Source organism: Artemia franciscana, chromosome 8 (genome assembly GCF_032884065.1).
Source record: "Artemia franciscana chromosome 8, ASM3288406v1, whole genome shotgun sequence".
NCBI lineage: Eukaryota > Metazoa > Arthropoda > Branchiopoda > Anostraca > Artemiidae > Artemia > Artemia franciscana.
The window spans coordinates 2946803-2959044 of record NC_088870.1 but is presented as its reverse complement, the minus strand read 5'-3'; positions in this window follow the sequence as shown (position 1 = coordinate 2959044).

Here is a 12242-nt window from a genome sequence, read left to right as displayed (position 1 = left end):
CCTTTTAAACTTGATTTGGATATTCAATATAAGTTTTACTCATTTTAATATTTATTTATCTGTTTATATTTGTACCTATGGCATGATTGTTTGCTCTGATTGTTTATTTAATTTCTGTTCGTTTTGGATTTCAATTATTTTTTAATAGCAATATCTGGTTGTTTTGAGTCTGAATTATTATAGAAATTTATATCTGTTAATTTTAAGTTTAATATGGTCTTTATTTTTCTTTGAAAAATTTCCTTTTCGGAATATTTTTGAATTAATTTCATTTAACACTGAATTGTCTGTGGTGACGCAGTGGGTTTGACATTAGCTTGGTAATAAGGAACCCAGAAATCGAACCCGACTGTAACAATTCACTGCAGGACCGACCCAGGAACGTAGCAGTCAAGTAGCATCGTTATTTTGATTTCTTACTTAATTACTTCAGCACTGAATTAACCATCTTTTCGGAGTTACCTTTCGGAGTTTTTTTTTTACCTTTTGGAGTATGCCAGTAAACCATATAATTTTCATGTCCGCGACTCTACTGAAAATGAAACAGAAAACCCTCTCCTTTCAACATAACTTGGGTAGTTGTGTTTTTTTTTAACTTTTTCTTATTTATGATCATCACATGGAGATATAGAATAGATCAGCCAAAGAATTTAGTATTATATTACTTGTCTTGCTGATGGAATCGATATGGGCCCTTTACCATGGTACAAAAACAAGAACTTAATTTGGAACATAGAACCATAATGAGGTAGCTAAGAAATAAACATGCCATCAATGCTGTCTCCAAATATAACAATCATTTCTCCCAAAAATTCATCCCTATTCCATTCTATAAATCAAGCTTTTCGGGGGAACAAAGGGACTTAGGTTTAGGCTACTGGGTTGTAGATAGGACGTCCTAGACCTTGAGTTCCAAGTTAGCAGAAAACTAAACGAAAACTAAATTTTTGAAATTTAAGAAGATTTCTAAATTTCTTGACTTTACTTCTAAAGGAAATGATTTGCTATATTATATAAATAGAATAATTAAATCTGAATCGAATGATATGTTTATTTCTTATTATTAATTTAAAATAATCATTTTACAAGATAAGTTTTTCAATGAAAACTACAGAGCTCCATTAATCTACGAATGAGCAAAAATAAAGTTAAATCATTTTCCAAGCGTAAAACTACCACAAATCACTATCAATACATAAGTTAAACTCAAAACGAAAAAAAATTACTATAGATAGCCGAGTAAAACTCAAAACTAGCAAAAATTTACACGAGTAGGGCTAATTGCCCCAGTGTCTTCTCTAGACCAGAATACAGTTTGTGCTTTACTGAAAAAAAAATGACCGTGGATTATCAGTTAAACTGACAGATACTGACTTTCTTCGTTAAGATTTTGATATTTTTTCATTTATGAAAGTAAGAAAGGTGAAAACATTTCAAAAGAATTTTGTTTTCAGTAAAGCGCCAATTGTGTTCTGGTCTTAAGACGGCCTAGGGTCTATCGGCCCTACTCTTGAGAAGGTATGTTCTTTACAAGGTAAGGGGGTTGTCAAAACATAATTTCCAGACCTTTTAGAACCCTGAACAAAATGGATATCTCAAAAAATTTTGATTAGAAGTGTTTTGGGAATTGGTGGGCCTGGAGGAGCGGGCTTGTTGCCCTCCAATCACTTTTGACTAATAAAAATGGCAATAACCTTTTCAATTTTCAATCGAATTAGCATTTTTCGAAGTTTTTACAACAACTAAAGGCCATCTCAAAATATATATCAGATAAATTACGGGAAAATACTAGGTTTTGACGGGTAGGGGTCATCCACCTTCGATCACTCTCGACTATTAAAAAGGGCACTGGCCCTTTCAATTTCCAATTGAATGAGCTGTTGTCAAAGTTCCTATGACAAAAAAATGGTCATCTCAAAATCAAAATAAGATAGATTTTCGGGAAAAGACAAGGTGTGAAGGGGGGGGGGGGTATCCACTCTCCAATCACTCTGAATCTTAATGGTCTTCTCGAAGTTTCTATCAGATGCATTTCGAAAAAATACGAGGTGTGTGTGTGTGGGGGGGGGTATCAACGCTCTGATCACTTTAATTCTTAAAAAGGGCATTAGAACGTCTGATTATCAATCCAATGAGCCCTTCCTTCGGAAGTTTATACGATCACCCTTTCTATATATACCTTGTATGCCCCCAGGGTGTCAATCATCAATCGTTAATCAATCCTTTTATTAATACTAAAACACTATTACAAACGTAAAAAAATGGTTTGGGCCCAAAAAGCTTTGCTTGTTATGGGCCATACAACACAATAAAAGAGCACAAAAGAGCCATAAATAATAACCTAAATCAAACAGTACATACGAAATGAAGATAATGAAGAATAAACACTAGCATATAGTAGAGAAAAACCTGATAGTAATTATAATAATAGAAATAAGTAAAAACCAAGAAAATAGAGAAACACAAAAGACGAAAGTTTACATTAGAACATCAGAAAAAAAACGTATAAACAAGGACTTTAAAAGTTAAGAAGATTCCATGAAAACAATTTTAAAAAGAATAAGAGAGATATATCAATCAGAACAGAATTCCAAAAAAGGAGAAACAATAGGAAAAGAGAAAATAGGAAAAATAAAAACAAAGGAAAAAGAGAGAGAAATTACTTAACAGGAAAATCCCAACGAAATAATGTCTTTGCAGAAAGAAATCGAAGGACATTCGAAGGGATGGAGTCCATGCTAGAATTGATTGATATATAGGAGATCTCTGGGCTTCTGTAGATGATCATTTTGGTAAAATAAATCGTCGAGAAGAACTGCGTAAAAAAAAAGGAGTACCTACCTGTGCCTGTCCGTGAAAAAAATTGCTGCAGGGGCGGTGGAAGTGTACCTAGAAAAGCAGAATGCGCTAAATAAAGAGTACTTTTACCTATAATACGATCCAGCGGAGCTATTCCAGCATCATTATAAAGATCAAAGGAAGGTTAAAGCCGAGGGAGAAGAAAATTAGCCTTCACTGCCCTGTTTTGGGCTCTGTGAAGTGAGCAGAGAAGAGATTTATTAGTTTTACCCCAGACAGGGCAGCAATAAGAAAGGTAAGGATAAATAAAAGAATAATAAAGAGAAACATAACGCTAGGAGGAAGAAATGAGTTAACCCGGTGCAACATTGAATACTGGTGGAGGATTAGAGAATGGGTGTGAGTTATATGCCGCTTAAAGAAAAAAAAAACAGTCAAGATAATCAACAAGAAATATCACCATAGTAGCTTGTGGTATAATATCGTTCCCATAAGTCACGGTGATTAGCTCCTTTACGTCTCTCAAGGGGCTCAGAATTGGACAATAGCACTCTTTGTCCGTTGGTACGAAATCAAGAAAGGAAATAATAAATGAAAACAGGAAAAATCAAATAAGTGAAAAAACGAGGATTTTGTCAGCCAGTAGCAAAATATGAAAGACGATCATTAATGTAAATTTCTATCTCTCTCTCTGTATATATATATATGTATATATATATATATATATATATATATATATATATATATATATATATATATATATATATATATATATATATATATATATATATATATATATATATACCGTATATGCCCTCAATGCATAACTTACAACCCTTTCCCTGAGAGCTATAAAGGGGGTTGTCAACGTCAAATATAAAAATTCCTGGACGTTTCAACTACGTTAAACAAAATGGCTATTTCAAAACTTTAATTGGATGTGTTCGAGGAAATGGTGGGTGTGAGAGGGGGTTAGTTGCCCTCCAATCACTTTCGACTATTAAAATGAGCACTAGTCCCTTCAATTTGCAATCGAATGAGCTCTTTTGAAGTTTCTAATGTAAATTTCTATCTCTCTCTCTGTATATATATATATATGTATATATATATATATATATATATATATATATATATATATATATATATATATATATATATATATATATATATATATATATATATATATATATATATATATATATATATATATATATATATATATATACCGTATATGCCCTCAATGCATAACTTACAACCCTTTCCCTGAGAGCTATAAAGGGGGTTGTCAACGTCAAAGATAAAAATTTCCAGACCTTTCAACTACGTTGAACAAATTGGCTATTTCAGAACTTTGATTGGATGTGTTTGAGGAAATGGTGGGTGTGAGAGGGGTTATTTGCCCTCCAACCACTTTCGACTATTAAAAAAAGCACTAGTCCCTTCAATTTTCAATCAAATGAGCTCTATTCGAAGTTTCTACGACAACAAATGGTCATCTCAAAATTTCTATCAGATGTATCTTTGGAAAATAGGAGGTGTGGGGGGGGGGAGGAATGTGCCTTCTGATCGCTCGGAATCTTAAAAAGGGAATTAGATCATCTGATTTCCAGTCAAATGAAGCCAACCCGAAGTTTTTACGATCACCCTTTCTGTATATGCCTTATATGCCCTCAGGGACTAACTTATGACCTTTGCCCTAAGATTTGTGGAGGGGGCTCTCATCCTCAAATACATAATTTCCGGACCTTTCATTTACAGTGAACAAAATGGCTATCTTTTAATTTTTATTGGATTTGTTTGGGGAAATGGTGTGCTTGGAGGGGGTAAACTGCCCTCCAATCACTTTTGACTATTAAAAAGGGCACTGGCTGTTTCAATTTCCAATCGAATGAGCTCTTTTTGAAGTTTCTACCACAAGAAATGGCCATCTCAAAATTTTAATCAGATGTATTTCGGGGAAATACAAGGTGAGTGTGGGGGAGGCATCTACCCTCCGATAAGTCTGAAGCTCAAAAAGGGCAATAAAACTCCTGATTAGCAATCCATTGAGCCCCTTCCGAAGCTCATACGATCACACTTTTTATATAACCTTAAATGCCCCCAAGGCATAGCTTAAACCCATGCCATGAGGACTGTGGACAGGTTGTCATCCTGAAAGACATAATTTCTGGATCTTTCAACTACATTGAAAAAAATGGCTGCCTCAAAACTTTGATTGAACGTGTTTGGGGAAATAATAGGTTTGCGATGGGGCTAGTTGCCATCCAATCACTTTTGACTATTAAAAAGGGCAACAGTCCTTTCAATTGCCAATTAAAAGATTCCTTTTTGAAGATTGTACGACGATTTCTTCAATACGACATGCCCTGGTCTAAACAAAAGAACAACTCAAATAGGTGAACAAGAGCTAAGAGCTCATATGGCACTTGTGACGAGGCAAAAAGAGCCAAGAGCTCATATGGTATGAGCTCTAAAGAAATTCTAAGAACCTTTAGATTGAAATAAAAGGAAAATCAGAGGCTTAATGCCGGTCGGGATTTAAAATAAGAGCTCTGAGTCAAAAGGTCCTTCTAAATATCAAAATTCATTAAGATCCGATCACCCACTCGTAAGTTATAAATACCTCATTTTTTCAAATTTTTCCTCTCCCTTCAGCCCCCCAGATGTTCAAATCAGGGAAAACGCTTTATCAAGTCAATTTGTACAGCTCCCTGGCATGCCTACCAATTTTCATCGTCCTAGCATGTCCAGAAGCACCAAACTCGCCAAAGCACTGAACCCCACCACCTTACTCTCCCAAAGAGGACGAATTCAGTCCGGTTACGTCAGTCACGTATCTACGACATTTATATGCATTTTCCAAGATTTCTTGTTTCCCCCACCAGCTCCCCCCAATGTCAACAGATCTGGTCGGGATTTGAATTAAGAGCTCTGAGAAATGAGTTCCTTCTAAACATCAAATTTCATTAAGATCCGGTCACCCGTTCATAAGTTAAAAATATCACAATTTTTCTAATTTTTCCAAATTAACAACTCCCAGCTCCCCCAAAGAGAACGGATCCGTACCAATTATGTCAATCTCGTATCTATAACTTGTACTTATTCTTCCCATTAGGTTTCATCCCGATCTCTCCACTCTAAGCGTTTCCCAAGATTTCCGGTTTCCAAGATTTCTGTTTCCCACCTCCAACCCTCTATGTCCCCGGATCCGATTCGAATTGAAAATGGAGCATCTGAGACATAAGATTCTTCTATATATCAAGTTTCGTTAAGATCCGATCACCTATTGGTAAGAATAAAATACCCTAATTTTCACGTTTTCCAAGAATTCTGGTTTCCCCCTCCTATTCCCTCCAATGTCACAGGATCTGGTCGGAATTTAAAATGAGAGCTTTAAAGCACTAGATCCTTCAAAATATCAAACTTCATTAAGATCTGGTCACCCGTTCGTAAGTTATAAATACCTCATTTTTACTAATTTTTCCGAATTAACACCCCCCCCCCCCCCTACCCCACCAAAGAGAAGGGACCAGTCCGGTTATTTCAGTCACATATCTTGAACTTGTCTTTATTCTTCCCACCAAGTTTCATCCTCATCTCTCCGCTTTAAGCGTTTTCCAAGATTTCCGATTCCCCCCTCCCCCCATCTACACTGGATCCAGTCGGGATTTAAACTAAGATATCTAAGCTACGAGGTCCTTCCAAATATAAAATATCATTTAGATATGATCACTCCTTCATAAGTTAAAAATACCTCATTTTTTCTAATTTTTCAGAATTAACCCTAGCTCCCCCCCCCCCGCTCAACTCCCCCAAAGAGAGCGGATCCCGTCCGGTTATGTCAGTCACGTAACTTAGACAGGTTTTTATTCTTCCCATCCAGTTTCATCCTGATATCTCCGCTTTAAGTATTTTCTAATATTTCCGGTCCCCCCACCCCCAATGACGCTGGATCCGGTTGATATCAAGGAGGCACACTCGTGCCTCTATAAAGAGGCGACCCACGACAATGTTAAGCGATCTTCGGTTCCAGTGGTCGCAGAGGGATGGGGAGGGATGCATTTCGTAGCCCGAGCTTCAACTAAGAAACCTGCCAAATTTTACCCCCGTCCAACTTTTCCTTCATGGGGAAAATCTGGCCGAAAGTTTGGACCCGTCAACCCCAGCCCCTCTTTAACGTTGTCCGATCGGGCTGAAATTCACAAGTTAAGGTCCCCTAGGGCCCAGGAGCTTATCCGCGAAATTTCAGCTCGATCCGATAACTCCTTCCCTGTTTTCCAGAAACCAAGCATAGCCACTTAAAATTCATTTTCTTTTTTTTCCTAGACGCCTACAGGTCACAGCCGACATCGGATCTGGGTGTACGAAGACTCATTCGATGCGGAATTCTCCGAGTAATTTTCCTGGAAAGTTTCGTAGGAAAATCTTAACCCCCCGAAAGTTTCGACCCCCCAACCTTACCCCCCCTTTTAACGTTGTCCGATCGGGCTGAAATTCACAAGTTAAGGTCCCCTACGGCCTAGGAGCTTATCCGCGAAATTTCAGCTCGATCCGATAACTCCTTCCCTGTTTTCCAGAAACCACGCATTAGCTACTTAATTAACGCATTTCTCTCCATAAGAGCCCATGTTAATTTGAAATTTTTAAAAGTTGAGAAGTTACAATTACACACTTGCAAGTGATTAGCTCAGTCGGTAGAGCGTGGGACTTTTAATCCTCGGGTCAAGGGTTCAAGTCCCTTACGGGCGGATTTTTTTAACAACATCAAAATAAAAGTGTATAAATTTGATAACACCTGGACAGCTTATCAATTGAGAGATAACAGAATATTAGCTTCTTATGAGCAAAAGAAACATTTCGGTCATTCTATCTATTTTTTTCTATTTTATACAATGATTTAAAAGCGGGGGGGGCGGCAGCCACCCAAGTTCCTCTCCTAATTCCTGTACGAGGAGTACAGGAATTATTAAATTACATCCACCATGGATTGTAGAAAAACGTACAGAAATAATATGAAAAAAACTTCGTTTTCTTAAAGAGTTAAAGAGGCTGCGTCCCAAAGTCGAACCTTAAAACGTACAGGAATTAGAAGAGGAAGTTGGGGGGCTGCCGCCCCCCAAACCCCCAGCTTTTAAAGACTCTTTTGTACAGGTTTTTTGTTTTTTTGCTAACCCCCCGCTCTTGGCTTCGGAAAGGCCCTCTTTTAATTAACGAAAAATTGAAATGAATGAATAATGGAATAACTTCGAAAAATGTTAAACACAAGAGGACAGGAGAACCATTGCGCCGAAACTAGTAATTAGTAACAATGAAGTCCCCCCACAAAAAAAACTGTACAAAAGAGTCTTTAAAAGCTGGGGGTTTGGGGGGCGGCAGCCCCCCAACTGCCTCTTCTAATTCCTGTACGTTTTAAGGTTCAACTTTGGGATGCAGCCTCTTTAACTCTTTAAGAAAACGAAGTTTTTTTCATATTTTTAAATAAGAGATCTGAGTTACGAGGTCCTTCTAAATATTAGGTTTCATGAAGATCCGATAACTCCTTCGTAAGTTAAAAATATGTCATTTTTTTCTAATTTCTCAGAATTAACCCCCCCCCTCCCAATTTCCCCAAATAGAGTGGATCCATTCCAATTATATCAAATACGTATCTAAAACTTATTCTTATTTTTCCCACCAAGTTTCATCCCGATCCCTTCACTCTAAGCGTTTTCCATGATTTTAGGCCCCCCAAGCTCCCCCCAATGTCACCAGATGAGGTCGGGATTTAAAATTAGAGCTTTGAGACACGATATCCTTCTAAATATCAAATTTCATTGAGATCTGATCACCCGTTCGTAAGTCAAAAATCCCCCTTTTTTCTAATTTTTCAGAATTAGAAAAACCCTAAGTGTTTTCCGAGATTTTAGGTTTTCCCCTCCCAACTTCCCCCCCCCCCCCCCCCAATGTCACCAGTTCCGGCCGGGATTTAAAATAAGAGCTTTGAGACACGATATCCTTCCAAACATGAAATTTCATTAAGATCTGATCAACTATTCCTAAGTTGAAAATACTTCATTTTTTCCATTTTTTTCGAATTAACCGGCCCCCACTCCCTCCCTTCCCAAATGGTCAAATCGGGAGAATGACTATTTCTAATTTAATCTGGTCAGGTTCCTGATACGCCCGCAAAATCTCATCGTCCTAGCTTACCTGGAAGTGCCTAAAGTAGCAAAACCAGGACCGACAGACAAACAGACCGATAGACAGACCGACAGAATTGGCGATTGCTACATAAAAAAAAAGTGCCATAAAAAAAGAGGATTTTGCCAGTCAGTGGCAAAAAATGAAGATAAAAATCAAGCAAATATTTCTGTCAGGACCTCCGCCAAGTTTTCGGCACATTTGAGCTGTTTTTATTTGAATCTTCAATTTGCGATGGGACTGGAATATTCGGGAAATCTTGGATGTTTGGATGTTTTAATTATAAAGAATACTCCTAGCTTTGAATTTTCTATATATGGAAAGCCGACCCATAATGATTTGTATCTGCATTTCTCGTCAAATCACCCTCCTTCTGTGAAAAGAGGGGTAGTAATTTCTTTAGTCGACAGGGCTCTAAAAATATGTTCACCTAATCATGTGAAATCTGAGTTAGATCACGTTAAAGATATTATATTCTGTAATGGTTACCCAATCAACCTCATTGAAAGCATAATAGATAGATGATTAAAAAAGATAATACAGGAAAATAAGGAGCTCGTCCTCCTTGATTCAGTTACACTAGCAATTAAGAACTTCAATTGAAAATTGAAAACTTTCATACGTCTCGCAACTCAGCAACATACTTGGAAAATTTTTAAAAAAACATAATCTCTCTGTTTCTTTCGAAACTGAACAAAAAGTTGAACATTTTTCAACTCAGGAATGATAAAAGTGACCCTCTACTAGGTACTGGTATCTATAGGGTCTCGTATTCATGTGGTAAATTTTACATTGGTAGGACCCATCAACAACTAATGGAACGATTGCATGACCGCAAAATTTCAATAGATAAGTCCCTAAGATTTGAAAATAAAAATGACAACTTTGATTCAGCTCTGGCCCAGCATATATACGAAAATCTTGACCATTTAGTTCTTTTTGAAGAGACAACTTTAATATCTACCGTAAATGGCCTAATGCAATCTTTTAAAGAGGTAATTGAGACAAAAAAACATATAAACAGAAATTTGGCTATAAATAGAGACACGAGCGATATTTCCTTAAGCCCAATTTATAACAACTTAATATTAAAAGACTCTATCGATATTTTTGCCTAGTCTAATTTAAGACAGCCTGTCCATATATCTAATGAAAACCAAAATTGTAGACAGGTAAAATCTGTTGCAAGGCACAGGATTATTATTCAGTTAAATTGGTAAACTCTCTTTCATTGATCTCTAGTTGTTGTTTCTTTTTTTTTTCTTTTTTTTTTCCTTTTTTTTTTGTTCAGTGTCTTTTCTCCTCTTTCAGGGTTTACTTCAGGAAGTTAGATTTTGTTGTTGTTGTTTTTTTCTTCTTCTTTTTTTTTTGAGCACCGAGGACGATTCGGTGGAGGTCCTTGTCAAAATATTTGCTTGACGTTTGTCTTCATATTTTGCTACTGGCTGACAAAATCCTTGTTGTTTTACCTATTTTTTTTCTTTTTATTTATTATTTCCTTTCTTGGTTACATACGTCATGTATAGTCGGTATGGTCTCAGAACGTATTTACAAAAAAAAAATAAATAATACATCGTGCCCACATCGCTCTTTACTTAGGTAGCGTTATTGCGCTGCCTATGATACCTTATATGCCCCCTGGGTATAGCTTACAACCCTTGCCCTGAAGGGTCCGGGTGGGTTGTCATCCTCAAAGATATAATTTCTGGAGCTTTCAATTGTGTTGAACAAAAGGGCTATCTCAAATTTTGATTGGATATGTTTGGGAAAATGATGAATGTGGGAGGGGAGTTAGTTGCCCTCCAATCATTATCGGCTATTAGAAATAACCGTTTCAATTTCCAATCGAATGTGCCTTTTTGGAAGTTTTTACAACAACAAGTGGCCATCTCAAATTTCTGCCAGATGCCTTTCAGGAAAATACGAGGTATAGGGGGGGGACTATCCACCCTTTGATCACTCTGAATCTTAAAAATGGAACTAGGACTTCCAATCCAATGAGCCCCCCCCCCCCGGAGTTCATACGATCACTGTTTCTATAAAAGAGTTATATGCCCCGGGGCATAACTTACAAACCTTACCTGAGGGCTCTTGGAGGGGGGGGGGGTTGTCATCCCTAAAAATATAATTTCTGAACCCTTCAACTACCTTGAACAAAATGGCTATCTCAAAATGTTGATTGGATGTGTTTGGGGAAATGGTGGGCATGAAAAGGGTGTTAGTTGCTTTCTAATCACTTTTAACTATTAAAAAGGGCGCAAGCCTTTCTAATTTCCAATCAAATGAGTCCAGTTTCAAGTTTATACAATAGCTTTTTCAATGCAAAATGCCCTGATCTAAAAGAAAAACAACAAAATTGTATAAATAAATATATAATACGTTGTGCCCACATCGCTTTTAACTTAGGGAGCGCTATTGCCCTGCCTATGAATTTCATTATGCCTGTGGTGTGTCATTCCAGATTCACTAAATAATCTATAGGCTTACAAGCCACAGCTCATTTTGTGGAGAAGAGGAAAACCAGAACCAAGACTAACTGAGGGTAAGTAAGAATATTCGAGCTTGCACTTAGCTGTGCTTTCCACTTTGCTCACAAGGGCGTATTTTTGCATCTTGCTTTTGTGAGTTTTATCCTGATTTTTTGTGTGTGTAAAGTTACAGATTAGCTACCCCTGATGAAAACAACATATTGTTTCGCATATTATTCAGTCAATTGAGCTCTAAGGTTGCACAGATACTGTCCAATAGAAGCAGACCAATAAAGTTTATATTTAAATGATTCGTTTATATTATAAACGAATCATTTTTTTCTGTCTATTCTGGTTCTATTGGCTCGGTTTCTGCATCCTCCACTATAGGGACAGCTAATATGCACCTTTGCCTTTGTTGTGTGCTGTATCTTCCTTGTTCAGGGTTCGTTCTTGTACCTTGTTCGTGCTCAGCCATATCCATTTTTGATTCAGCACGGGAGTGTTGCAGCTTGGAGAAAATTCACAGCATCTTAGTCCTCTCTTTTCCCGATACCTGAAACAAAAAGGTAGTGCTGATCTGGACCTTATCATTTTGTCACAGTAAACGATTTTGTAGGCTACCTAGGTAGGGACTCACTCTGTCAGGTGCTTGTGGGTGTATGAGGCTTTTCCAAGATTCTTTACAGAAAGGAACACACCGGTGTGATGCTCCCATTGGTGAAATCGAAAAAGACTATAAAGTGTAGACCTTTGCTTGTATTTTCTTCTTTCTTTCTATAAGAGATGACAAGT